At 39.3% G+C, this 27005-nt stretch overlaps 1 protein-coding gene and 1 pseudogene across 9 annotated transcripts in view; one reads left to right on the plus strand and one right to left on the minus strand.

Annotated features, from left to right (window-relative positions):
- The window catches only part of Spidr (scaffold protein involved in DNA repair), a 419506-nt gene that overhangs the window by 340712 nt on the left and 51789 nt on the right, over positions 1-27005 (minus strand). The window lies entirely within an intron of this gene.
- On the plus strand, positions 14001-14128 carry LOC147830204 (U2 spliceosomal RNA; annotated as a pseudogene).

Consider the following 27005-nt stretch of genomic DNA (forward strand, 5'->3'; position numbering starts at 1 on the left):
GTCTGTGACATTTTTTACAGCAGTCTGAATAGAGTAAGACAACATCATCCTATAGTTTCTAATTTGCCTTTTGAATCTTGTGTTCTTGTGATCTTCATCTTTCCTTCCTTCTCCACCAACTGCCTTTTTTCTCCACCTAAATATTTCAAAATTCCTTCCTTACATTTGTCCTTTGACAAGTACTTGTTGAATACCAAGTGTCTGCTAGATGATGCTGCCACTACTATACTAAGATTCAGGCTGCTATGGACCTACTACACTACATGCTATGAAAGTGGAGAGGGCTGGCAGGGAAGTGAGGAATGAAGGCTAGTAGTAGAACTTCTTACAAACCATTTAATTTCTTAGATGTTCATATTCCCACTATCTAAATGTGTGGGTATATATATAATAATCTATGCTTCCTGTGTATACTTCAATTTTTATTACAAATTTTAGTTTTCTATTCCTGTGTAACAAATTACCAGAAACTTAGCAGCTTAAAGCAGTACCCATTCATTAGCTAACAGTTATTAACAATCTGGAACATTTTAGCTGGCTCTTCTGCTCAAAGTGCCACAAAGCTGAAATTCAGTGATAGTTAGGCTTATTTCTCCATTAGACAGTCTGAAGAAAAATCCAATTCCAAACTCATTCATGTTGTAGGTATAGAACCGAGGTCCCTGTTTCTTTGCTAGCTGTCAGGTAGGTCTGCTGTAGGGTCAGAAATGCTGCCAGGCTCCCTGTCCTGGATTCCCCACCAGCAATAGCATATTAACCCCTCTCCTGCTTTGAGTCTAAGGGCTCAGGGGACTAAGTCTAGCCCACCAAGGATAAAGGCTCTTCTCAACAACAAATGTGCAAAACCTAACCACAGTGGTAAAATCTCAGTCTCAGGTATTACACCATATCTGGCAGACAGCAGGCATACTGGAGGTCATTTAGAATTCTAACCTACCCCAGTTTATCATGTTCCACCAGCTTGAACCATCAGTGGTACGTTCATAATGACTGTCCCATTGGCCAGCCTGTTACCTCCCAATGGAACAATCATGCATGTACCACCAGTAGTACAAGACACCCAATGGGACAGTCATGTATATATGGCCCTGCCATAAATATGTTAAAAAGATAACACAAAAATTTGGCATCAAAATACTTAGCATCAAGAAAGAATCTTATGGCACTGACTAGAAATAGGCACTTAAGTTCTCCCTCTATAAGATATATTTTTCACTCCTGAGATCGCAATAACCAAAACTCTCAAATCTACACTTCTAAACCTAAAGCCTTAATCTATTTATCTGTGGAAATCCTTAGAAGACATTTATATCTGGATATGTCATTCAACTTCTCATGATAGAACTAAACTAACAACCTTGTCCTTTCTCAGATTTCCAGTATATTACCAGGCAGCTATTCTTCTAGGATCTCAGCTTCCAAGTGAGTATTTTATTTATCATTTATGTTCAAAATGAACTGAAATTAACTCATTGATAGATCTTAACATCTCACCCTTTCTCTCCATTGTCAATCCTCATGTCTAGAATGGTATCATTAGAGACCCTGACATCTATACATCGATTTCTCTTCAGATTGTATAAATCTTAGAAACACCGATCCCCTAATCTGAATGCTCATGACTTCCTTTTCATACTGTCTACACACTTGCCTCATCTTACACATTCCTACTGAGAAAATCCACAACACTGTGCTCAGTGTTCCCCTCTTGAGGAACCATACCAGCCTCTCTTCCAGCTCCTCATCCCAACACTCAGTGGCCCTTGAGCCTCAAACTCACACTTCAGACCCCACTGTCCAACTGCATACCACACCCTCAACCTTGGACACTGCGTCTTTTCAGCCCTACCTTGACTCTGTGTTCAATTACCCTCTCAGGCAGACATGCCCTACCTGGAAGAGCCAGCTCCATAAGAATCTGCTCATTGCTCTCATCCATGATCTACTTTACTAATCTCTGTTTCAGACTAGTTGGTATTATCTTTACCTTTTTCTGGCTGCTCATCATTTTTGAATAGGTAAATTTTACCTTTTCTACTGTGTGTATGTGTATGTATATGTGTGTAAAGGAAACATATCTCACAGCACCTTACACAGCATGCACAGGAACCTAAATAATTCGTTTTTCCTACAATCCAATCTACACCTCCAATCCCGACCTTTCACTCATTTGTTTAATCTCATTTCTTTCCTTGCCTGGAAGAACAAAGGTGTTAGAAGAGAGTTAACAAAATAGGCCTCCTAATTTCTGCACGAGTAAAGTAGCAGCAAAAATAATAGCCAAGAGTTTACATATAAGTCATCTATTTAATGTTGAAGTTTAATTAATATGAAAATAAATGGAAAAGAGATTATAGGAAAAGAATCTCTTCTTTTGGACACTAAGAACACATAGGAAAAGTTTTAAAGCATAAAAAGGAATGAAACTTGGAAAATGTGCATCTTTTTCTTTTTTCTTTTTTTTTTTGGTACCAAGGATCGCACTTGGGACCTTGCGCTTCCAAGGCAGGCAGCAGAACCACTGAGCTAAATCCCCAGCCCGGAAAATGTGCATCTTTAGATGCATAAGATAGGAAACAATCAAAGTATCTTCATGGGGCAGCTAAATGGATGAAGGCATCACCACTTACTTGAACACTATTCCAATGTAGTAAGAAGAAGTAGACTTCTCATTTTTTTATCAAAGACGTGGGGCACACTAAACATACACTCAACTACATAACAGCTGTGGGGCATGCTGCAATTTGTCTGTAAAGGGCAAGCAAGAGAACCTCATATTCACTTTCTTAAATCTCTCGAAGAGCTCAATAATAGCATTTGCCTATTGAGGAAAGAGGATTCTGGGCAAATGGGGATGAAGAGGCTTCTACCCTTTCCCAGGTTGCACAGATTGTGAGAATGTGGTAAACTAAGGGGGCTGAGGAGAAAACTATCTATTAAGTGTGGGCACAAGGAGATTCACCTGTGGCTTGTTATAAAGTTCAAAGCTTGGGAAGGAACTAATGCTTTCAGAGAGAAAGTGCATGTAAGTCTTTATCCCATCCAGGTTTTCTGGCAGAAAGAAACAAGCTATGCAGGTATCATTCTCCAAATACTTGTGGGTCCCTCCTTTTGCTACAGATCCTAAGCTTGCACAAAGTAAACAAGCCATAGGCCTCAGAGCAGATGAAGTATAGCAGCAGGGGTTCTGCCACTGAGATGAGTACTCACCCCATAGGAAAGACATTCAGCTGCCACCAGCGTAAGATCATACAGGAAAACCTGGAAACTCACCTGAGACCCTACATATTTATGGATCCAAGACAAGCTCTAACCACAAACTCAGAAAAAAAAAACAAAATGATTATGGAAAAATCTACTTTTATGTAGGCTTTCTTCTTTGGATTATGAGCCAGTCATTAACAGATGCCATTGAAAGACTTCATGAAAAATGCATGATATTTCAAAAACTCAAATCAGTCTGTAAAATTTGCTGCAACTAACAGAAACTAAGTGAACACTGGATATATTCCATATGAGAATTTTATTTGTGAAGTAAAGAGAAAGCTGAGGGCCACCAATTACTAAATAAATAACTGAGTAGATTAAACCAATGCAAGAAATTAGTCCCTCATTCAAGTGTAAGTTCTATATACCTTACATGTACAAAAAACTTTTTGCACCAAAGTTGCAAGATCAGAAACATTGCTTTAAAAAAACAGCCAGGAGGGCCAGGGATTTAGCTCAGTGGTTCCACCGCCTGCCTTGAAGGCGCAAGGTCCCAAGTTCAATCCCCAGAACAACAACAACAACAAAAAAGCCAGGGTCCTTCTGATAGCTTTTGATCCGTTTTCAGCCAACCTGATAGCAATGGCTTCTCAGGTGAACTTCAACTGAGAGCTGCCAGGAGATTGAAGCTACAGAATCTGAGTCAAGGATGCAGGAGGCACTGATAAGAACACCTGGCTCACAGTAACCTTTGGCTTGATGTCCAAGAGGGCAAAAGTCATGCAAGAGTTTGGAAGAGGCCGAGGTCAGATTTAAGTCTACACAGGATCCAAAAATGCATCAAGAACTAAATGTTTGACGTCTCAATGAAAATAATTCTTTTATAAGAACAGTAACAGCACAGAGAGTGTCTTCCCTTTCTCCACTATTTCCTATGAAACAATGATCTATGTGTATTTAGAACATAGGTTTCTACTTTTAAATGAGTGCAGCAGACTCTCTATAGGACATCAGCCACCTTCCTTCATATCCCCTAAATACCCTGCAGACCTTGCTGGTGCGATTTTCTTTACTCATTACCAGACCCATGTGCGTGTGTGTGTGTGTGTGTGTGTGTGAGAGAGAGAGAGAGACAGACAGACAGACAGAGAGCCAGAGAATAGGAAAACAAGCTAGATACCACACTCTTCTGACTACTATGTAAGCTCTGTGGTCCCTATAGCCCGCTGTACTGCCAAGCATGTTTCTGCTCTTCTGAAGAGCAAACTCAGAGAAAGAGTGTCTTCAAAAAGTATCATTTCGGGGCCAGGGATTTAGCTCAGTGGTTCCACCACCTGCCTTGCAAGTGTAAGGACCCAAGTTGGATCCACAGTACCAAAAAAAAAAGTATCATTTCAATAACAAAAATCATTGTCAACCATGATTCCAAACATGCCTTACTGAATGTAGCCACTCGACAACTTTCCTTCCCCAACATCCAGGCCAAAGGCTAGAGCAAGAAGAAAGGAAACCAAGGAATTAAAAAGTCTTAAAGGTTCTTCTTCCTAATTAAAAAAACTCTTTAATTTCTATGCCTTTTAATTCCCTCTGAGATGCTTTTGCCACATAAACTTATATCACAGATTCCTGTGGAACTCTGACAAACTACTTCATTAATCACTGGGTAGAGACAGGGACATCTGGACTGACCATGGGGGTTGGAAGGGGGCCAGGATTTGATAAGTACAAGTTTTCTCTATATAGGTTGACTGCTATACTCTGTGTATGTTTTGAGTGTGGCCTCCAACAGTTCATGTGCTAGAAGCTTGGTCCTTGGCATGATGTTGAGAAGTAGTGAATCATTTAAGAGTTGGGGGCCAGTAGAAGGTGGTTAGGTCACTGGGAGTGCTGCCCTCAGAAAGAATTAATGCTAGTGTCATGGAGTAAGTTTTCATTAGAATGGGTTGTTATAAAAGAACAAGACTAGACTGTCCCCTCTCTATTTCTCCCTCTCATATGTGCTTCTACCACGTGCCATCTGCTATGATGCAAAGCAGCCAGAGTGCTCTCCCCAGAATTAGCACCTCACTGTTGAGACTATCAGACTCAAAATCTATGAGTTAATTAAACCTATTTTCTTTATAAAATATTCAGCCTTGGGTATAGGAAAACAGAAGTAAAAACAGGCACAGGTAAATAGATGGAAGGGGTCTGAATTGTCCTTGTAATATTCTATTTCTCAGACTCTTTAGATACATGTGTTTACTATTTTTGTGTGCCTGATTTATTTCATATAAAACAAAAAGAAAGGAAAACACAATATACATTTTAGAAATGATAGAAATCTGTCATGACTGGCATGTAGAGATGTGTGATCAAGGAGCAATGGGAGAAAATGTTGAAGATGGAGCTAGGCACAAGCACTTTATTCTAGGGAGATATGATCTAGGTAGTCATAGAGACCACAGACAACAGAGGATAATTCAGCAATCCTGACACCCACTAGTAATTGCAATAGCATTCAGGGTAGGAGCTCTGGGCCTGCTGCACATGCCAGTCACTATGGGTCTTTCAAAGTGATGCACCCATTTCACACAGAGTCAAATTCATGGAAGAACCCCTTACTGTTTCACCATGGGCCATTTTGGGAATATCCCTACTGGCTTCCACCACACTGGCTTCAAGAGTGTGCATTTACACACACACACTCATCGCACATATAATTGCTGCTGCAGTGCCCTCTTCCACATCTGTCAGGCTCTAGTACCTATGTCATGCCCCTATTCCAATAGACTGTTCTGGGGCCACTCCAGCTACCCAAGGACATACCTCTGACAGTCAAGATTTCAACTGATGTGCCACATGGAGAGTCTCTGGGCAGTCCAGGAGCTTATGCGGTGTCCTTGATAACTAAGGGTCCCTGTGCCCCTGTCTTTCATCATGAAAGGTCTAATCTTTCAGACCACATGAAGTTAATTAAAATAAAACCTGGCCCTCAAGCTGGTGTTCCTGCCTTCACAGGTCGTACATTCCTGATGTCTGCTATTCTGTTGGCTCCAGTCAATTCTCCCACCTACATTCCTGCTCCTTAGTATGGCTCTCTATCTCAGCAACTCTGAAACCACAGAATCACCTACAGAACTTGTTAAAACAAAGACAGCTTGGCCTCAACCCTAGAGTTAGATTTAAAATCTGTGCTAGGCCCAAGAATTTGTATTTCTAACAAGTTTCCAGGCTACTGCTGATTGTTAGAAAACCACCCTCGGATTGGAAAACCATTGTTCTACCTAGTACTCGCACATGAACACTTAGTTTTGGTTCCTGCTCACCTTCCCCAAGCTTATGAAGACTAAGCTTGTAGCTTCTCCTGGGATGATGTCCCCACCCAGGCCCCTCATGAGAGGCACAGTATGTCACAGATCCATAAAGGAGCATCTTTGTATGCTCCTCTAGTCTCCTCCTACCTATTGGTCGAATGATCAGTATATGCTAAACTAAATTCTTAATAAAAATTAGTAATTATTGTCATAATAAATTCATATAATGCTATACCTTTCACAAAGCACTTTCATCCTCCTATTGCCTCATTTAAACATCACAATAAAGTCCAAAAGTAGGTACCACTATTCCTACTTTAAAGATAACAAGTTGAGGTCACTGGTTATGGACTTATCTGAGATCATGGGGTTTAACAAGTGCTTTGGCTACCTTTTTTTATGTCACTGTAATCATATAATTCATTTGCAAATTTTTGATACTTTCGTTAGCATCACTCATCACTATTTCAACAGTAAAAAGTACAAGTGTATTTAAGGAAAATGTGAAACAATATGTGAAGATTCATCATACAAGCTCAATAAATGTTGATTAAATCAGTTTTATTCTACTGTGAACACCAATAGCACCACAATAATGTTTGAGCCCCAGCAATTTCAAAAACAAGGCTGAAGACACCATAAAATACCTTAAAATACTGGATGAATTGGCTTTTTGGAAAATGGTTTTTCAGTTTTGCTCTTTTTCTTTCATTTGAACTAGCTGCCCACATGTACAAACTGGAAGGTCTCACATACAGATCTGGATGGCTAGCTCTCTTGAAACTTTGAAGGGATCTGCCAATGCTGTAATCACATTCTTGAAAGGCCCTACCTGGCTGGAGCTGACACAGTGCTGAACCAAGACAACCTCTCCAGGCAGGCAGGATCCCCAGGCCTCCTGGTCTTTACCATCTCCCCAAGCATTCACAAGCCTCCTGGTTCTGGATCCTTGTATTTATAGAGCTAAAATGGATCAATAACAAACAGGATGAGCAAAATAAATTTTCCCAGGCTTACCAAATTATAACTTAAGGAGTGATAGTTTGGCTGCTTAGGGACTAATGAGAAATAACAGACAAATCACTAGCCACACAGTAAGGAGACCGAGCATTTGATTCTGCCTGTTTCTCCTCCGGGAAAGTGAGTGATAAACTGTTCATTCTTTTTAAAGTTTTGTATATATGCACTTCTTAAAGTTTTTAAATATATACATACACACACACACACAGTAAGTATGGAAGCCAATTCTCATATTTATTGCTGTTATTGAGGATCTGTGTTTTGGAGGACAAAGAGGAGACGGCAGAGGTAGAGGCAGAGGTGGTGGCGGCGGCTAGTGACACATTCAGAAATGAAAACCACCATTCATGATATATTCTCGAAACACAAAAAATATACACAATGCACCAAAATGATGACTATACTTTGCTCAGAGATGGGACACTTTCTACACCAAATTATAGAAAAATTATAAACTCTATAGGAGGCCGGGGATTTAGCTCTGTGGTTTCGCCGCCTGCTGTGCAAGCGCAAGGACCCGAGTTCGATCCCTTGTACCAAAAACAAAACAAAACAAAACAAAACAAAAATAAAATGATAACTTTAAAAAAAAAAAACTCTATAGGATACCATGTTGAGTGACTAAAAATCTCACTTAAGTCTTTCTGCAGGAGTGAAATTTATTTTCTAAGATAGAAAAAAAAGGGAAAAAGAAGTCAAACCAATTCATCCCTACCCATGTCCCTAGGGGAAAAAAAAGTGAGATATAAAACCACCCTACTATAATCATCAGCTCTTCTTTCCTATTTGCCCCTTTAGGGATAGCCAAAAATAAAAGCTATCACTGGTACCTCACAGCCAAAAAGAAAGGCTATCACTGATGCACACACAAAAATTGGGGCTCCTAAGTAAACAGAGGGTTTGACTCAAGGTACTTTCCAAAAAAGAGACACTGTCAAAGTTTGACTCTAAGATTTTTATCCCAACACAATGGTAACAGAGATGATATAATTTTTCATGAAATGTGCCCAAATGCTAATATAAAACAGAAGTATCTCAAAAATTTATAAAAGTAAAAAAGTCTGAGATTTCTGCTTATTCTCATCAGATGTCTATAAAATCCTAGTCACTCTACAGTTAATGTCCTAACATGAAAATAAATTTTACATAAATGTCAACTCTAGTTGCTTCCAGCTAGAGACTATAAGAAATTTATTGCAAAAAGGGGTATTTTTAAAATGGAGAGGAAACTCAGTAAGATATTATACATGCATGTATACAAATACACTAAACTCCTAAATGTAAGTATTTATTGGCAGAACTAAAGCCCATAAATTATGAAAAGTAAAATTTTTAAAATTTTCCTTTGAACTAATATAAGGATTAGGTAATGTTTTTGAACTGAGAAGCAAATTCTAACTAGACAATCTAAGCCAATGCCATGCCATGCTGAGAGAGAATTACAAGGAGGAACAAATGGCTTTATTTTATTATTTTCTCTTAACACTGTTATGTGGAAATCATAGCCTTAAGAAAATATAGGATATAGCCTATCTCCTAATACCTCAGGAAACTAAGCAAACTTACTAGTGTTTCCACCGCCTGCCCCACAAGAACAAGGACCCGAGTTTGATCCCAGTACCAAAAAAAATCAAACTCAGGAGTGGGTGAACATTAAAAATCCATCATGACGGACCAGGGATTTAGCTCAGTGGTTCTGCCGCCTGCCTCGCAAACGCAAGGACCCAAGCTCAATCACTGGTACCAAAAAAAAAAATCCATCATGTCTAACATAAGGTTATTTGATAATTTCTCAGTATTTATTCCTTAATTTTAAAAAACAAAATAAAATGGGCTACCAGTCAATTTACTTGTTAATAGATGTAGTAAATAAAGATTCTAACTCTCAACTGTTTGGTAAGCAAAAATTGCCAGACAGAACACAAATCACACATATTTTAGTGGCTAAATACACACAAACCTGCTGACATTGAAGAACATTGTATTTAATGTTCTCAAATACCATTTACTGACTTTCATGAGACTTTAAAGCACTATATGCTCAACATATATAAAATCTTTCCCTTCTCTATATTTCCTCTCTACTTCCTTCCCTAACTTTTTTTCAGAATTCCACACCCTAGACTTTAAATTTTTGTCTTATAATTAAAAAACAAAAGCACATAGTATTTATGGACACGAGCCTGAAGTTTGTTGCGCTTTCTCTTTTTCAAAGTTCAGTTTGATGAAAACAAAAGAACTAAAAATTATATACTAAGGAAAATAAATGCTTTCTCCACGATACCAGAGAAACAGAAAGAATGGAACCCATGACTAGAATGACAGAAGTAAAAACTAGAAGAAATAAAAGAAGTCAAACTCAAGCAAGTTTCCTCCTCCTCTTGACCACGCTAAACCCTTCCACTCAGTGTTTTCCCCAGGCAGACAGCATAGAACTTGGCGGGCATCTCAAGTAACCACAAACTACACACTGAGCAGAGCAGAGTTCTGATAGTCTCCTACACAGGCCAGATAAGCATAGCAAGTTCTAACAGGTACCTCAGGAGTGGGTGTTGGGACATGGGAACCTGGAGGAATGATTTTTCCCTCCCTCAGATCCAAATAGCAAAGTATGCCAAGGCCCAGAAATTAGGACACAAGACTGTAAGTAAAAGATGAAAGAGAATAAAGCTAGCACAAAAAGCTCCCTTATAAGCTCATGTGATAATTCATTCTCTTTTCTTTATAACTTAATTTCCTACTTATTTAAGAAAATGTTTTGCGTAAGTGCTCAACTTAAACTCACTAGTAGAACACAAGAGGATTCCTCTTTTCTTAAGATCTAATACTTGTGGTTGTCCTCATTCTGCCCCTTACTAGCAACATAATCTTGGGCAAAATTTTTATTTGACACACAGCATTATTATCCCATATCAAAAATAAAGACAATAAGGGGCCGGGGATTTAGCTCAGTGGTTTTGCCTCCTGCTGCGCAAGCGCAAGGACCCGAGTTCGATCCCCGGTACAAAATAAAAACAAAAATGAAAATAAAGACAATAATACTCATTTCAACAGGTTCACTGTGGAAACTGAATTAGAAGATACGTGTAATACAGATTGTGCAGCATCCCACACACATTAGGCAGACGCCTACAAAATAGCAGCTGTTAGTACTGTGTAAGTTTTAAAAACCAAAGTTCAGTATCCAAAATTTTCTAGGACTTTATGTTCATATTGGTCTTACTTTAGATAACAGATGCAAAGCCCCCTCCCTGACACTACCCACTGCAAATGTGCTGTCTGTTCAATTATGTTTTCCATTTAAAATTTCTTCTGGAAATATGTCATACAAATCACAGCCATTTAGTCAACCCATGGGACATGTTAGCTTTGTTAATAAGCAGTCTGCTTAAAGTTTAATTATAATATAAAAGCCTGGTAATAGGTTTTCAAATGACCAAACTATGTGATCATGCATGTTTACTACATATTCATTTCTTCAGTTATTTCACCTAATAGGTGGAGAATCATTTTTTAACCTTTTTCTCATGACTGAATATGTTGATGACATTAGGAGACATATGTAGCTAGGTATTCTCAGCTATAATATGAAAGTCTCATCATGGTTGACCACTCTGAGAAATTATGCTCCTATGACAGAAATTATGCTTGTGATCCCTTAACTTGATTGTATCACCCTCATTTTAGGAGTAAAATTGCCTGATAAAAGTAGAAAAATCAATTTTAAAATATAACATCAATTTTATTTTCCTGCCAGGCATGGAGGCACTTGCCTGTAATCCCAGCCTTCAGAAGGCTGAGGCAGGAGGACTGCTGTGAGTTAAAGGCCAGCCTAGGCTACATGGCAAGTTCAGGCCAGCCTGAACTACATAGCGAGTCCCTGACACCAAATACAAAAATAATTTTTTTATTTTCATGAGAACCAAAAAAATTTAAATCGAGCCATGCTTTAATCATAGGTACTTAACTCATAATAATTCATGAGTATATTAGTCTTTGCTACCAGTTTTAAAAATCCCTGCCATTGCCCATCTACATGTCTTGTCTCTGCTATACTCACTCACTAATTTCCTCATTCATGATGATCCCAGCCCTCAAGAAACTTGAGTTGATTGGAGAGAGAATTAAGCAAGGCAATGATTACCAGCAGTTATGATAAGAGGGACTATGGAAGTAGAAAGGGTGCTATTATGATACAGTATCCAAATTCACCTTTGTTATTTGTACATATTTATGGGGACAGTGTGTAATTTAAGTACACAATATTAAAAGATCATGTCAGGGTAATTAGCATTTCAACTCCTTAAACATTTATTTTATCTTTGTGTTGGAATCTCTGAATTTCTCCTTTTCTGGGTTTTTATCAACCCAACTTTCAACTAACTGCAAAGGATCCACTTGAAGAGTGAGGTGAAAGAAGTAGTAAAACTCTTCCAGTATTTCACATACAAAGGTTTTATGAAAAATTCTTATGTGTCCAATATACATTAAAATATTTAATATTCTTCAGGGGTCCTTGGAGCAGTGGCAAATTGTTTTTGTCAAAGAAAGATTTAATGGGAAAATAAAGTTTCTTCCATTCAAACATAACTGGACTTTAACTTTAAGAATCCGTATACACAATTCAGTACAATGCAATACTACTCTACCATGAAGAAGGATAAACAAGGCATTTGTAGGAAAATCTATGCACCTTAGTACCATATGTTAAGTGAAATAAATCACATATACAAGCTTAAATATCACATGGTTTCTTTTACATGAGAAACTCAAAACATAAATACAGAACAAAATAAAAGATAGAAAATACGAACAAGAGATAGATTTTCTGCAATAGGGAAGAGAACCAAGAGATGGAGGGAAGAAATAGAAGGGAAGGGAATGAAAGAACTAAGATGTGTTATGTACATGGACCAACACCCCACAAGGAATGTAATCATTATGTACAGTAAACATGTACTAATAAAAAATAAAAACCAAAAAAACAAATAAAAAGAATCCCAGTCCAAAAAAGGCCCCAAAAGCCACACATAGTGGCACACATCTACAATCCCAGAACTCAGGTGGCTGAAGCAGAAGGATTGCGGCAAGTTCAAAGCCAGCCTGAACAACATAGTGAGTGAGACCCTGTCTCAAAAAACAAAACAGAACAAAAAAGCCCCAAAGCCATGATTATATTAATATTAGATTTTCAATAATGATTAAACATTCAGTATGTATCTGTAAAAGCACATACTTGGGGATTTATTTGCTTCACTTATTCATTTTTTGTGACATAAAATAGGCTTCCAGACATAAACATTCCATTATTGGGAATCTGACCTATGACTGTTACCCATCCACTGGTTAGGTTGTAAATAACTGGTAAACTAGTCACAAATGCCTGCTAGAAAGGCACTGATGTATAAGACAGACAATAACCAATCACAAACAGGCATATTATCAGACAGTAGCCAAAAACAAAAACAAAAAATCATATATTCCAACAGACACTAAGGCAAGCTTTCTTTAAAAATCTTCATAATATCAACACACTTATTATCTTGGTTAAATATTGCGGTGAATTTAAAAAAAAAAAAAAAAAAGGTTACAGCCAGGCATGGTGGTGCACACCTGTAACCCCAGCACTAGGGGGGCTAAGGCAGAAGGATCACCTCAAGTTGAAGCCAGCCTGGGCTACATAGTGAGACCCTGTCTCCTAAACAAAAGAGGTTATCAGGCTGGGGATTTAGTTCAGTGGTTCCACCTCCTACCTCGAAAGCGCAAGGTCCTGAGTTTGATCCCCAGTACCAAAAAAAGAGGTTATTTTCTGAGAGTCTAGTGAGCTTATAAAGCATATGTTTATTCACTCACATATATGCAAACTAAATATTTTTGGAAAACATTTGTTTAAATATGTACCATTTCCAGACAAGACCACTAAATGCCAAATAAATAGTATAATTAGCTCTAATCCTTGGCTTTCTTCTGTGTATCCATTGCATTTTTAATCCACAAGAGTCAGTGCATTTCTGTGGCTGGAAAAAGAGGTGGTAAATGAAAAAAGAAAAGAAAAGAAACTATGAAAGAACCATTCATTCCAATAAATGAAGAAATAAAATATTGAAAACGGACATATCTTCATAAGCATATACTCCTTATCAAACATTGCGTTTTACTTGCTTTTAACACACTTCCTGCAATTTTTAAATTTATCCACATGACTGTGAAAGATGCTTTCTGAATTTTTTCTTTAAAAGTATAAGGTAAAAGTGTAAGATAATATTCAGCAGAGTCAATATGGTCTGTGGTAGATTTTAATCTGGCATAGTTAAGACAGCTATTATTTTACCAATTGAAGCATGGCAAGTCAGTAAGTAGATAAGAATATGATATCTGTATCCATGTACTACTTGTATGTGAAGCCTTAAAAGAGAAAAAAATTATAATCCTGAAAAACAAAAGTATTAACAAGCTTGTTTTATTTTATTTGTTTGTATCACTTCTCGGCCTTTTGGCTAAGATCAAGCGTATTTTATTTATTTGTTTTTTTATTTTGTTTTTGGTACCAGGGATCGAACTTGGAACTGTGGGACCAGAATGACTCCATTTTGTCCAAAATGGAGCAGTCTCCTTTGTTCTCTCAAATTTGTGCTTGATCTGGGACAAAAGACATGATCTGTAACTCAAGATTCCTAAGCTCATTACTCAGCCATCTGTTTGCCCTAGAAACAAGTGTCCCGGGCCCACTATCTATAGGACAATCTGTTAACGTGCTGACTATCCACATAAGGTGGTCATGACCATGAGTCAAGATGTCTGCTGACCATCAGTACGTGACAGTAGACCACTAACCTTTGTCCCCATTTTTCTTGTAAAAACCTATACGTAATCCCCTTCAACCCCCAATGAGCCTAGCCAATCAAAATTCTACACTTCATACTTGCTAAATGTTAACCAATCATATGGCTGCTAATGACTGAAGCTTGCTGTAGTCTCAATAAAAACCCTGCTAATTTGGAACTCGGGGCTCTCAATCTTGATCTGCTGTGTCGGTGACAATTGAGAGTCCCTGCTTAAGCTTGAATAAATGACCCTCGTGTGCTTACATCGGAAACGGCCTCCTGGTGGTCTTTGGGACTTCGTAATCTGGGCACAACATTTGGGGGCTCGTCTGGGATCCCAAGACCCTCAGGATCCCCGTACTGGAGGGTCAACGCCGGCTGGTGAGTGTGTTTTTTGTGTTTGTAAAGTCTGGGCCCATTTTCTGGGAAGGTCGGCAGACGGTCTAGGCGGACGCACTGCGAAGGCCACCGACCCGGGATCCTGGAAGACGTTCCGGATTCCGCTGGTGGGGACGGAGTGCCCCATGAATACGAGTCTGTGAGACTCCTGGGGGGACAGTGCGGGTCGCTCCCGCAGTACAGCGTGAGGCCGTCGTCCCATTTTCATTGCCTCCGATTGGGCGGAGGACGGTTTTGTCTTGCCTTGTGCTTTTCTGTTGTGTTTGTTTGTCTGTTTATTGTGTTGACTTGGACTGAGACGATGGGACAGACTGTGACTACCCCTCTTTCCCTCATGAAGGACCATTTCAAAGAACTCAGGGAGCACGCTCATAACCTAAGTTTAGAAATTAAAAAGACTAAGTTCATCACTCTCTGTAGCTCAGAATGGCACACCCTTAGGGTAGGATGGCCCCCCGAGGGAACTTTTGATTTACAGGTTGTACACAGAGTTCCTAAGGCCATCCTTCATCCTGACCAGGTTCCCTACATTGCCATTTGGGAATGTCTAATCTATAACCCACCCCCATGGGTTAAGCTCTTTTTGCCTCCACAGAAACAGCAGCCAAAGGTAATCCTGACAGCCTGTGAAAAGACTCCCAAAGGGTGTGACAACAAAAAGCAAACCGAGACCAAGCCAACCGCGCTGCTTTACCCAGTTCTTCAAGGAGGAACAGATGAAGATCTCCTCTTTCCCCCTCCCTACCGCCCACACCCCACTCCTCCACTCCCGCTGGCGGGGACAGAAAGAGGGCCGGTGGCGGCCAAGGCGGAGGCGCCTGCCCCAGCGGGAGGAGACGGCCCCGCCCAAAACACCCGTAACACCCTAATCGCTGCGCGCCTCACTGGCGGGGCCGGCAGATTCCACCGTCCTCCCATTAAGGGCAGCTGGACCCCCTGATGAGCAGGCCCACTTGGGACTTCAACAGAGCAGAAGGTAAGGAGAGGCTCCGGGTCTATCGCCAGGCTCTGCTGGGAGGTCTCAAAGCGGCAGCATGGAAGCCCACCAATTTGGCTAAGGTAGGGGATGTACAACAAAAACTAGATGAAAGCCCTGCTGCTGCTTTCTCAGAGAGAATGCAGGAAGCCTTCTGCAGGTATACTCCTATGGACCCAGAAGCAATTGAGACAAAGGCAGCTGTAATAATACATTTTGTCATCCAGGTGGGGCCAGACATTAAGAGAAAGTTACAGAAGGTAGACAGGTTAGGAGAGAAAAGTATTCAGGACTTAGTGACAGTGACAGAGAAAGTGTATAACAATAGAGAAATCGCAGAGGATAAATGGAAAAAAGCTGATGACCGCCAGACCCAAAACTTAGCTCGGATCCTTCTGGCTGCCACTGCGGGTGAACAAAAGGAACGTGAACGTAGACTAAGAAAGATTGCGATGGAAGGAAAAAGCAAGGGGAGATGCAGAGAGCGTCCCCAGTTAGGGAAAAATCAATGTGCTCGTTGCAAAGAGAAAGGTCACTGGGCCAAGGATTGTCCCAAAAAGAAACAGCAGGAAGGTCGCCCCAAGGCCCCTATCCTGGCTGTGGATGAACTGAGTGATTAGGGGGGATGGGGTTCGGCACCCCTCCCCGAGCCCAGGGTAACCCTAAAAGTGGAGGGGAAACCTGTCGAGTTCCTAGTGGATACAGGGGCTCAACATTCAGTCCTACTTGAACCATATGGCCATGTTTCTGATAAAACCTCCTGGGTTCAAGGAGCCACAGGCATGAAAAAGTATTCATGGACTACCCAAAGAACAGTGGACTTGGGAGTGGGCCGGGTAACCCACTCATTCATGATTATACCAGACTGCCCCTATCCCTTATTGGGAAGAGACTTGCTCACTAAATTAAGAGCCCAAATTCATTTTCAGCCCAGAGGCACAGAGGTCCTTAATCAGGAGGGAAAGCCCATCCAGGTGTTAACCATAAGCTTAAAAGATAAATATCTGCTACATCAGAAAGGGGCCCCTCCTGATCCTGACATGGAACAATGGCTCACCATGTTCCCCCAAGCATGGGCGGAAACCGGGGGAATGGGACTGGCTGCGCACAGAGCACCAGTGTTTGTAGAGATGAAACCGGGAGCAGACCCTGTGCGGGTCCGCCAATACCCTATGCCCCTAGAAGCCCATAAGGAAATAACTCCACACATCAGAAGGTTGCTTGCGCAGGGGATTCTAAGGCCTTGTCTATCAGCCTAGAACACCCCCTTGTTGCCAGTGTGGAAACCCCACTTGGATGACTATCAACCAGTACAGGACCTCCGTGAGCCTTCCGCTGGCATCCAAAAGCCAACACATCTTCACATTTGAATGAAGCGACCCTGAACAGGACATCAACAGACAGCTGACCTGGACCCGACTTCCTCAAGGATTTAAAAACTCCCCCACCATTTTTGACAAAGCCCTGCATGAGGACTTGGGCTGGACAAAGGCTTTCCCCACCAAGCACGAAACGGCACAGGCTGTGGCCAAAAAGCTTTTAGAAGACATCCTACCAAGGTATGGTTTCCCAGTAATGCTAGGGACAGGCAATGGACCCACCTTCATTTTCAAGGTGAGTCAAAGCTTAGCGCAGGTACTGGGGCAGATTGGAAATTACATTATACATACAGACCCCAGAGTTCAGGACAGATAGAGAGAATAAACAGGACCCCAAAAGAGACCTTAACTAAATTAGCCTTAGAGACTGGCAGTGACTGGGTGGTTCTCCTTCCCTTTGCCCTCTATAGGGTATGCAACTCACCCTATAAGATGGGACTAACTCCCTTTGAAATTATGTTTAGAATTCCCCCTCCCATTGTTCCCAACCTTCAATCGGATGTGCGTGTTGAATTTGATGACCAAAAATTGCTACTTTATTTAAAAGCCTCCAATGTGTACATGAGGACATCTGGCCTAAATTAAAAGCCCTGTACGAGACTGGGTCTTCGTCTGGAGACATCGACAAAAAGACCTTGAGCCTCATTAGAAAGGACCCTATGTCACAGTCCTGACCACGCCCACCGCTCTCAAGGTCGACAAGATTGCCTCGTGGGTACACTACACCCACGTCCGCCCCACGGATCCACACGCCATCCTAGAAGACTTCATCCCACCATGACAGGTGTCCAAAGAACACGACAACCCTCTCAAACTCAAGCTGCGTCGTCGACGGTCATGATAGTGGTAACTGTACTTTTAACACCAATATTAGGAGGACTCTGCGTCGCCTTAGGTAAAGAGTGTTGTTTCTATGTATATCAATCAGAGGTGGTCAAAAAATCTATGGCCAAAGTTAAAAAAGACATCGCCAAACAAAAATGAGAGAGAGAACAAGCTCAAAATTGGTTTGAATCCTGGTTTAATTCCTAGGCCCCTTGCTTATTCTGTTACTACTGTTAACCTTTGGACCTTGTATACTCAATAGACTAGTTTCATTCATCAGAGAACAAATTAACGCTGTTCAGTTGATAGTACTCAGGTCTCAATACCAGCCAGTTCCCACCGACCTAATAGAATTAACCCCCAGAGGCCCATGATTGGTCCTCTATAGCATCATGAGAAGGGGGGAATGTGGGACCAGAATGACTCCATTTTGTCCAAAATGGAGCAGTCTCCTTTGTTCTCTCAAATTTGTGCTTGATCTGGGACAAAAGACATGATCTGTAACTCAAGATTCCTAAGCTCATTACTCAGCCATCTGTTTGCCCTAGAAACAAGTGTCCCGGGCCCACTATCTATAGGACAATCTGTTAACGTGCTGACTATCCACATAAGGTGGTCATGACCATGAGTCAAGATGTCTGCTGACCATCAGTACGTGACAGTAGACCACTAACCTTTGTCCCCATTTTTCTTGTAAAAACCTATACGTAATCCCCTTCAACCCCCAATGAGCCTAGCCAATCAAAATTCTACACTTCATACTTGCTAAATGTTAACCAATCATATGGCTGCTAATGACTGAAGCTTGCTGTAGTCTCAATAAAAACCCTGCTAATTTGGAACTCGGGGCTCTCAATCTTGATCTGCTGTGTCGGTGACAATTGAGAGTCCCTGCTTAAGCTTGAATAAATGACCCTCGTGTGCTTACATCGGAAACGGCCTCCTGGTGGTCTTTGGGACTTCATAATCTGGGCACAACAGAACCTTCTGCTTGCAAGGCAGGCAGTGGCACCATTGAGCTAAATCCCCAGCCCAACAAGCTTGTTTTAAAATAACTAATTCCCCAGTCCCACCTAACAGACAAGAAGGACATTCCTCAGTCAGTCAGAATCTACCCTGAAACTTATTTGAATGAACTTAACCCTGGTTGGCAGCAAGCCAACAATCTTTGTCACTGAATGACTTAACAGAACACTGTGTTCTTGGCACAAGCACACACACACAGACACATACACACAGACACAAACACACGTGTTGAAATCCACACTAAAAAGAATCTCAGTATATATTTCAAATAGATTTGAAATATGATACAAAAAAGACATTTAAATATAATAAAATTTAGAAATGTGGTACATTATTTATTTCAGACAATTTTTTGTATTCTCACTCCATTTTAGATCACTTGCAGCACTTCTCTGAACAAGCACTTCAACCTTCTCCCAAGCACACTAAATCCATGCTCTGTGCCCCCTCATGTGCTGTTACTCCTCCAACACTTCACCTGGAAAATTCCAAAGCACCCTAAGCTGAGGTATTAGGGAGGGACAGCAAGAAAAGGCAGAAACAATGTGTTGACTCACTTCTGTGGAAAGCCTTAAAGAAAAATATGGGCTACAGTTCAACCTGTCATGCCACGCAGTTTGAGCAGGTAACAGGTAATAAAGTTATATCATTCCCATTCAGGTTAAGTCAGTCAGAAAGTTAAGATGCAAATGTGACGACAAGGAAAATACAATTTGGCATAGATAAGCTTATAGGGTGTCTATATACCTTCAGAAAAGATACTAATCTTTTCCATTAGTTTTACCACCTTCATTTTCTCCTACTCCAAGTTCCAGGCCTCACAAAATGCCATCCTTATTATAACATAGGACAGGGCCGGGGATTTAGCTCAGTGGCATCGCACCTCGAAAGTGCAAGGTCCTGAGTTCGATCTCTGGTACAAAAATAAATAAATAACATAGGACAATGTATTCTCTAACCTTAAAAAAGTAGTTCACAATCTCCTTCTACTCTGGGAAATCCTACATGAGTCCCAGAGCTTTAGAGGGAATAAGATTCAAACCACAGACATTTATTTAGCAGTCCATAATGGCAGAAGTCACCACAGAAATGACAAAGTTTAGGCTTTCCTTTCACCCTCAAAACCTATGGTTTTCGGTCTTAATTCTTCCCATTTTCACTGTTTAAAAGTTAAAAAAGAAATCAAATCTTTCATCCTATAGCAATACATACCCACTGTCTAGGCCAATGCAAATTAGCATACAAACATACTCTGCTATTGATATTTTTGTGGCCTAGATTCTAGATAAACACATGAAGTACATAGTCAAATTATTTTTTAAAAGAGTAAAATGTACCGGGGATTTAGCTCAGTGGTTCTGGTAGCTGCCGCACAAGCGCAAGGTCCTGAGTTCCATCCCCAGTAAAAAAAAAAAAAAAAAAAAGTAAAATGTTTAAAGGATTCTGAAATTATATTTTAAAAGCTATTCTTTCAACATTATCATATAATTTCATTCTACTAATATTCAAAAGGTTAGTTTTAAATAAAGTCAAGCAGAAGATGTCAAAAATATATATATATAAACCAAACTTTGAAACTTACTTAATTTATTTATTTTTGGTACCAGGGATCGAACTCGGGTCCTTGCACTTGCGAGGCAGGTGGCGGAACCACTAAGCTAAATCCCTGGCCCTGAAACTTATTTTAAAAGCTGATTTCTCTCTCCAAATAAAATTTTTTTCAGGTCAGCGGAGTAAAAACCTGACTTTATGACTGTTCAGTCATAAAATAAGTATATCCTTAACTTTATAAGAAACTGCCAAAATGCTTTCCAAAGTATGTATACTATTTTTGCATTACCACAAGGAATGTATGAGAGTTCCAATTACTCCTCATTCTCATAGCACTCAGTCTCATCCAGGTTTTTGGTGTTTTGTTTTGTTTAGCCACTATTCCAACAGGTATGCAGTAGTAGGTATATTTTTAAAAATCAGAAAACCACAATATGAATTCAAATTCCTGACTTCTCATAAAGAATGAGAAGTTTTGACAATATTGGGCCAGCATTTCTGTGAGGCAACAAGTAGCTAGAAATATTGCTACCTTTACATGAGCATTCTGCCACAACCCATACCACTTTCTATTGTATAATCAGTCTGCTTCACACATTCAAGATAACTGCCTGATTTATACAATCACCTGAGTTTGAAACTTATACAGTACAAGTAATGATGACCTAGTAAGGTTATAACCAGCTCTATCTTCTAAAACTTAAATTTATTCTTCAAGTCCCTTTACATCTTTCCCCAAGCCACCTTTATAATTTCATCTTTTTTCACTTTTATTTTGGGGGTGGGGTTTGAGACACGGTCTTATTTTGTAATTGAGACTGGCACTGAACTCACTATGTAGCCCAGGCTGGCCTTGAACTCTCGGAGATCCTCCAGCCTCAGCCTCCCGAGCGCTGGGATTACAGGCGTGTGCCACCATGCCTGGCTTTATCTCTTATCTTTTTATCCACTCTAGAATCCTGTAAAAATTAAACGCTCCTCTCTCAACCCAGCTCTTACCATATGTTCAGGTGCATGAAATCTCATTTAACTTTCAAAACCCAATTCACCTTCCTTTCTGAACTCATCTAGTTTCTTTACATTGTTTTTAGAACCTGAAATCTTGACCAGGGATGTAGCTCACTGGCACCGCACCTGCCTGGCAAGCACAAGATCCTGAGTTCAATCCTCAGCACAGGTAAAAACAAAAACAAACCCGAAATCTCAAAACAAAACAAAAATCAATATATCACACAAAAGTTCTTTCTTCAATTATAATACTGCTGTCAAATTTAAACTTTCAGTTAAGTCAGTCATTCTCAACCAGAGGAGATGAGAGGGGAGGGGAGAGGAGAGAAAATTAGACCAGATTCATATTGTTTTTACTCATATACATTCCAAAAAGTTTTGAGTAAGAAATGGGGGCATGATATTATTCGTACAAGAAATGTACATAATTCTGAGAGTATGGCACATGAATTACATTAAATGTCATCTTTAACATGCATGGGGGGGACAGGCTGTTAGAACCGCCAACCATTAATCATACTATGACATATCCCTTTCCTGTTCAGAATTTCTTCTTGGCAATCTGTAAATTCTCTTTGTTATAATTAATCTCTCCTCAGGAAAATTTCATAGATGGGAATTATAATAATAGTAAGCAGATTAATTAAGAAAAAAAACCATGACGTAAGTTAGTAAACTGACAGAGAAAGGTTAAAGACATAAAGAATGTCCTGAAAACATTTTCTTTTGCCCTTCTGCAGGACAGTTCTGTAAGTGGCCTTGGACCAACCCAGTTTTCCTCTTCATTATTACCTCATTCAGTTATTCTTGAGAATAAACATAGCATGTGTTGGGAGTACAACATCCTGAAATAGAGCAGGACTGGTTAGAATAACCCAGGCTCTGGAATAGAGTCCCACTCAGAAACAGAATTCCTTCAACACTTTAGCCCAAGGAATATTGTGACTGCCCAAAGAATTCTGTGGCTGCTGGGTATATAAACTCAGGACAGAGGGTCCCTCAGCTGCAGTTCAAGTGGGATATGTGCAGATGAGACTCCATCTGCCCTGGGAAGCTTTCTTGAACCTTGGAGGGCTGGCTCATAATGAAGCCTAGGTTTTTGTTGCCCCTGCCAGTTATCTGTAAGGAATATACCTACTTCATGTAACTTGTTGAATATGGATATTCTACCTCACTAGACTCAGACAAGTTGGTAACCACTGCACAGTAAACCTGCTTCATACCCTCCACTTCATTAATTAATTGATTCAGTAAACATCTGGTGAGTACAACACATGTCAACCTCTATACTAGGGACCTGGAATGAGAAATCAAAGCTTAAACTAAAGTTTTATTTGGGTGAGGTGTGGTACCAGGGATTAAGCCCTTGGTCTCACACATGGTAGCCAAGTGCTCTACCAAGGAGCTACATCCCCAGTCTTAAAGCTTAGACTAAAAGAGGTACTTAAAGTCTCCTCTTGAAAATCCAACTCCCCCAAAAAGTAGTGAGAAAGCTTCTGATTTCCTTTTTTGCTTCTTAATTTAAATGATTACCATATTCCAAATAAATTTAAGGAAAAAATAGTTCAGTAAAGGAACTTTATAACCTCAAATACTAGGATTTATATTAGGCAATTTAAATTAAAAGAAAAAGAGAAAAGATCAATTTAAACAAAACAAGGCTATAATCTCCAAAACTGTTCTTTAGTGATAAGTTAACATGGACAATAAACCATTCACTTAAGCAAACATAACACTGGTTGACGAATATAATAGGATGGCTACATAATGAGCTTGGAGAATGTGCATCTTAATGATTTACAATCCAGAGGAGTTCTAGATGTAACTGGGAGGTTTTACAAATTACCTATGTATTCTGGAATGTCTCCTCATAATATGACCACTCTGGTTTTAAGAACATGCTGGGAAAATGCCCACAATTACTATGTCAGTACAGTGTAGCTTAAAAGCAGAAAGAAAGGGTACCCAAGGGAACTATCTACACTAAAGTAAAATTTTTAACATCAGACCATATAAGAAAAGGAGTTTATAATGTACACTAAAAGCTATCTTTAAAAATATAAAATTAGAAATAATTTCAAAGTACAATAGAGGATAAACCAGAAGTTTGAGGAACAAAAGCCACCTATACCCCCCATGACAACTAGATAACATGACAGAAACGCTGCTGAAAGGGGAGCTGTGTAAAAGCCCTAAGCTAGTAGGCTGCCTCTGCCCTGTACCTCTTTTTTGACAAGCTTTCCACTTTCCAGTCATGGGTCCCTGGGCTTTCACTTCTCTAAGATTCAGATAATCCCATTTGAAAATAAGCATATAGAAGTATCTCCCAAAGTAAGCAAAATCCCTCACCTTTTGCTAAATTTTAGTTCAAGTAAGTAGACTTCTATAACAATTTCCTTAAATACACAAAATTTCATACAAAATGTAGTTTCAGGATCACTAGAAGTAGTAATGGAGTGTGAGGAACCAGGGAAAAGGATGAAACAGATGGTAGAGCTGCAACTTGATAATATTCTTCAGAAGATAACATAGGAAGGTAAAGCAGAGCATGTATGACTCTGAGAAACATGTTCTTGCTTCTTTGTTGGCAGGAAAGCAGGTAGGCAAGAAATACAGCCTTTAGGAGTTGCTGATGAGCCAGATAAAAGTGTACTGCAGTTGCCTATGTGCTGGAGCAAGAAGTTATTATAGATGTCAATAAAGCTTTAGAGAAGGAATTTGAAAAATACAAAGTATTAGTATATAGGCATATTCCATTAAGTTGTTCCTACATGAGGGACAAAAGTCACTAGTGGCTTTAGAAATTATGAAACTTAAGCAATAGTCATCAATAAATTAAAGATTAGAAAACAGCAAACCCAGAGATGCCGAGCCAGGTGTAAAAAAAAAAAAAAATAAAGTGTGTTTTGCGTAAGAATGAACCTGTGACAAAGTCACATAGAATTTTTGAAAATGAAATAACAAATGGCACTCAACACTTAATAACTTTATACTGTGATTGTAAATATGTAAAATATTTTCTTTACTCAATTTCAAAGATTTCTTTTCTAAGAAACAAAAAAATATTTATATATCCTAACAGCCTTAATTAACCTACAACCTACATCTGTCTAATAGTCTGATCTTATTCATCTCTAAATGCCAATGTTTATAGCAGAGTTAAGATGCCAAATTAAGTAGGGAAGATACAGACAGATGATAATGAAAGAAAAACAACTAAGGAAAAGATCACAATGAATACTGAAAACTATTTATAATGTATTTAATATTTTAAGAGAAAAGTTCATTCATAGTCTGGTCTACATTATCACTGATTTTACTCTAAGGAAATGATTAAAAAGAAAAACACGTGGGCCAAGAATTTAGTTCAGTGGCACCATGCCTGCCTTGCAAACGCAAGGTCCTCAGTTCAATCCCTAGTACCACAAAAAAAAAAAAGTATGTGTGGGCTGGTGATTTAGCTCAGTGGTTTCGCCGCCTGCTGCACAAGCACAAGGACCCAAGTTTGATCCACGGTACCAAAAAAATTTTTTTTAAAGTATGTGCATATTATCTCTCTCTGTCTCTCTCTATATATATAGTCATTTTTAATAATAAATTAGCTAATTCACTAAAACATATTTGTTAAATTAACAAGTACTGTTTATGTACCTGGACTTGTGGCTAGAAATAAAGTAATGAATAAGAAAAGACAAGTCCCTGGTGTTTGTTTTTTTTTTTTGGTACCAGGGGTCAAACTCGGGACCTTGCGCTTGCAAGGCAGGTGCCGGAACCACTGAGCTAAATCCCCAGCCCTGACCCTGGTGTTTTTAAATTCATATTCTAGTTGAAAAAACAGGTACTATATAAATAATTACCCAATTATAATGAGAGCAGTGGCTACATAGAAAATGCTTTATCACTGTACAATATACATGTTTAAAAGAAGCCAGGAACTGAGCTTCTTGATTTTTAAAGTTTTTTTATGAGTACATGTTTACAGTACCTAATTAACATATTCATCATGGGAGATTTGTACATGTACATAACAAATCTTAATTCTTTTATTTTTGACCCCTTCCCCTTTCCTCCCCTCTAACCTTTCTTCCCTTCCCCTCCCCATTTACAATTATTAAGCAGGGCTGGGATTTAGTTCAGTGGCACCACGCCTGCCTGACAAGTGCAAGGTCCTGAGTTTGATTCCTGGTACCGAGAAAAAATAAGTTAATAAAGTCATTTATTAAGTGCTGCTTAGCTGATTACTAACGATGCTGCATCTTCCATTGTAATGTATCTGAATACAAGGAGAAAAATTAGGAATATTTTGCTATTATACTCATAATATCTGAGAAAGTGTGACGGTGCTATTTGAAAGTGGGCTTGAATTAGTTATAAACACATATTGCCAACTCTAAGACAACTATTAAAAAATTGAAAAAAGAAGTATAACTGATATGCCTAGAAAGGAGAGAAAATAGAATTACATGAAATAAAAAAATACAAAAGGAAAAAGTAGTAGCAGACCAAAAAACAGGAACAAAGACAACAAACAGACAATTTTTTTTTGGTACTGGGGATCGAACTCGGGACCGTGTGCTTGCGAGGCAGGCTGTGGAAAAAATAAATTAACTTTGAAACTTATTATATAAGCTACAATAATCAAGACACTTTGGTATAGTGAGAAAATGGGCTAGAATAGAGAGCTCAGATATACATTCACATAAATAAAGTCAACTGATCTTTAATAAAGGAGCAAGAGTGAGACAATGGAACAAAGATAAGTTTTTTCAAACAAATGCTGTTGGGAGAAAAGAACACCCACATTCGAAAAAGTATCTAGACACATACCTTATACTTTGTACAAAAATTAGCTCAAACTGGAATACAGATCTAAACATAAAATGAAAAACTCTAAAACTCCTAATGTTAAGTGAAATAAATCAGATACAAGCTTAAATACCACATGATTTATCTTATATAAAAAAATTATAGAACAAAGTAAAAAATAATAGGAAACAGGGAAACAGATCTTTGCAAAAGGGAGGGAGACCAAGAAATGAAGGGTGGGGGGGACAGAAAGAAGAAGGGAATTAAAAAAAAGAATTAAGACATACCATGTACATATACCAACTCCCTGTGTTGAATATAATCACTGAAACTCCTAGAAAGTAATATACAAGAAAAAAAAATCTATAGACAATCTTTGATTTGGTGAATTTTTTTAACATATGACACCAAGGTATTAGCCATAAAAGAAAGAATTGACAAGCTGAAATATATTAAATTAAAAACTGCTCCTCTGTGAAAGATGCCTTCAGGGAAATAAAAGGACAAGCCACACTGGGGTGAGGATGTAGCTCAGGGGCACAGCACCTGCCTGGCAAGCGCAAGGTCCTGAGTTTGATCCCTGGTACAAAAGAAAAAAAAAAAAGACAAGCCACAAACTAGGAGAAAATATATGCAAAAGACCTACCTGCTAAAGAATTGTTATCTGAAATATACAAAGAACTCTTAA

Source organism: Heterocephalus glaber, unplaced genomic scaffold, assembly GCF_053883595.1.
Source record: "Heterocephalus glaber isolate CG9 unplaced genomic scaffold, H.glaber_assembly_v1.0 deba00000281, whole genome shotgun sequence".
NCBI classification, from domain to species: Eukaryota; Metazoa; Chordata; class Mammalia; order Rodentia; family Bathyergidae; genus Heterocephalus; species Heterocephalus glaber.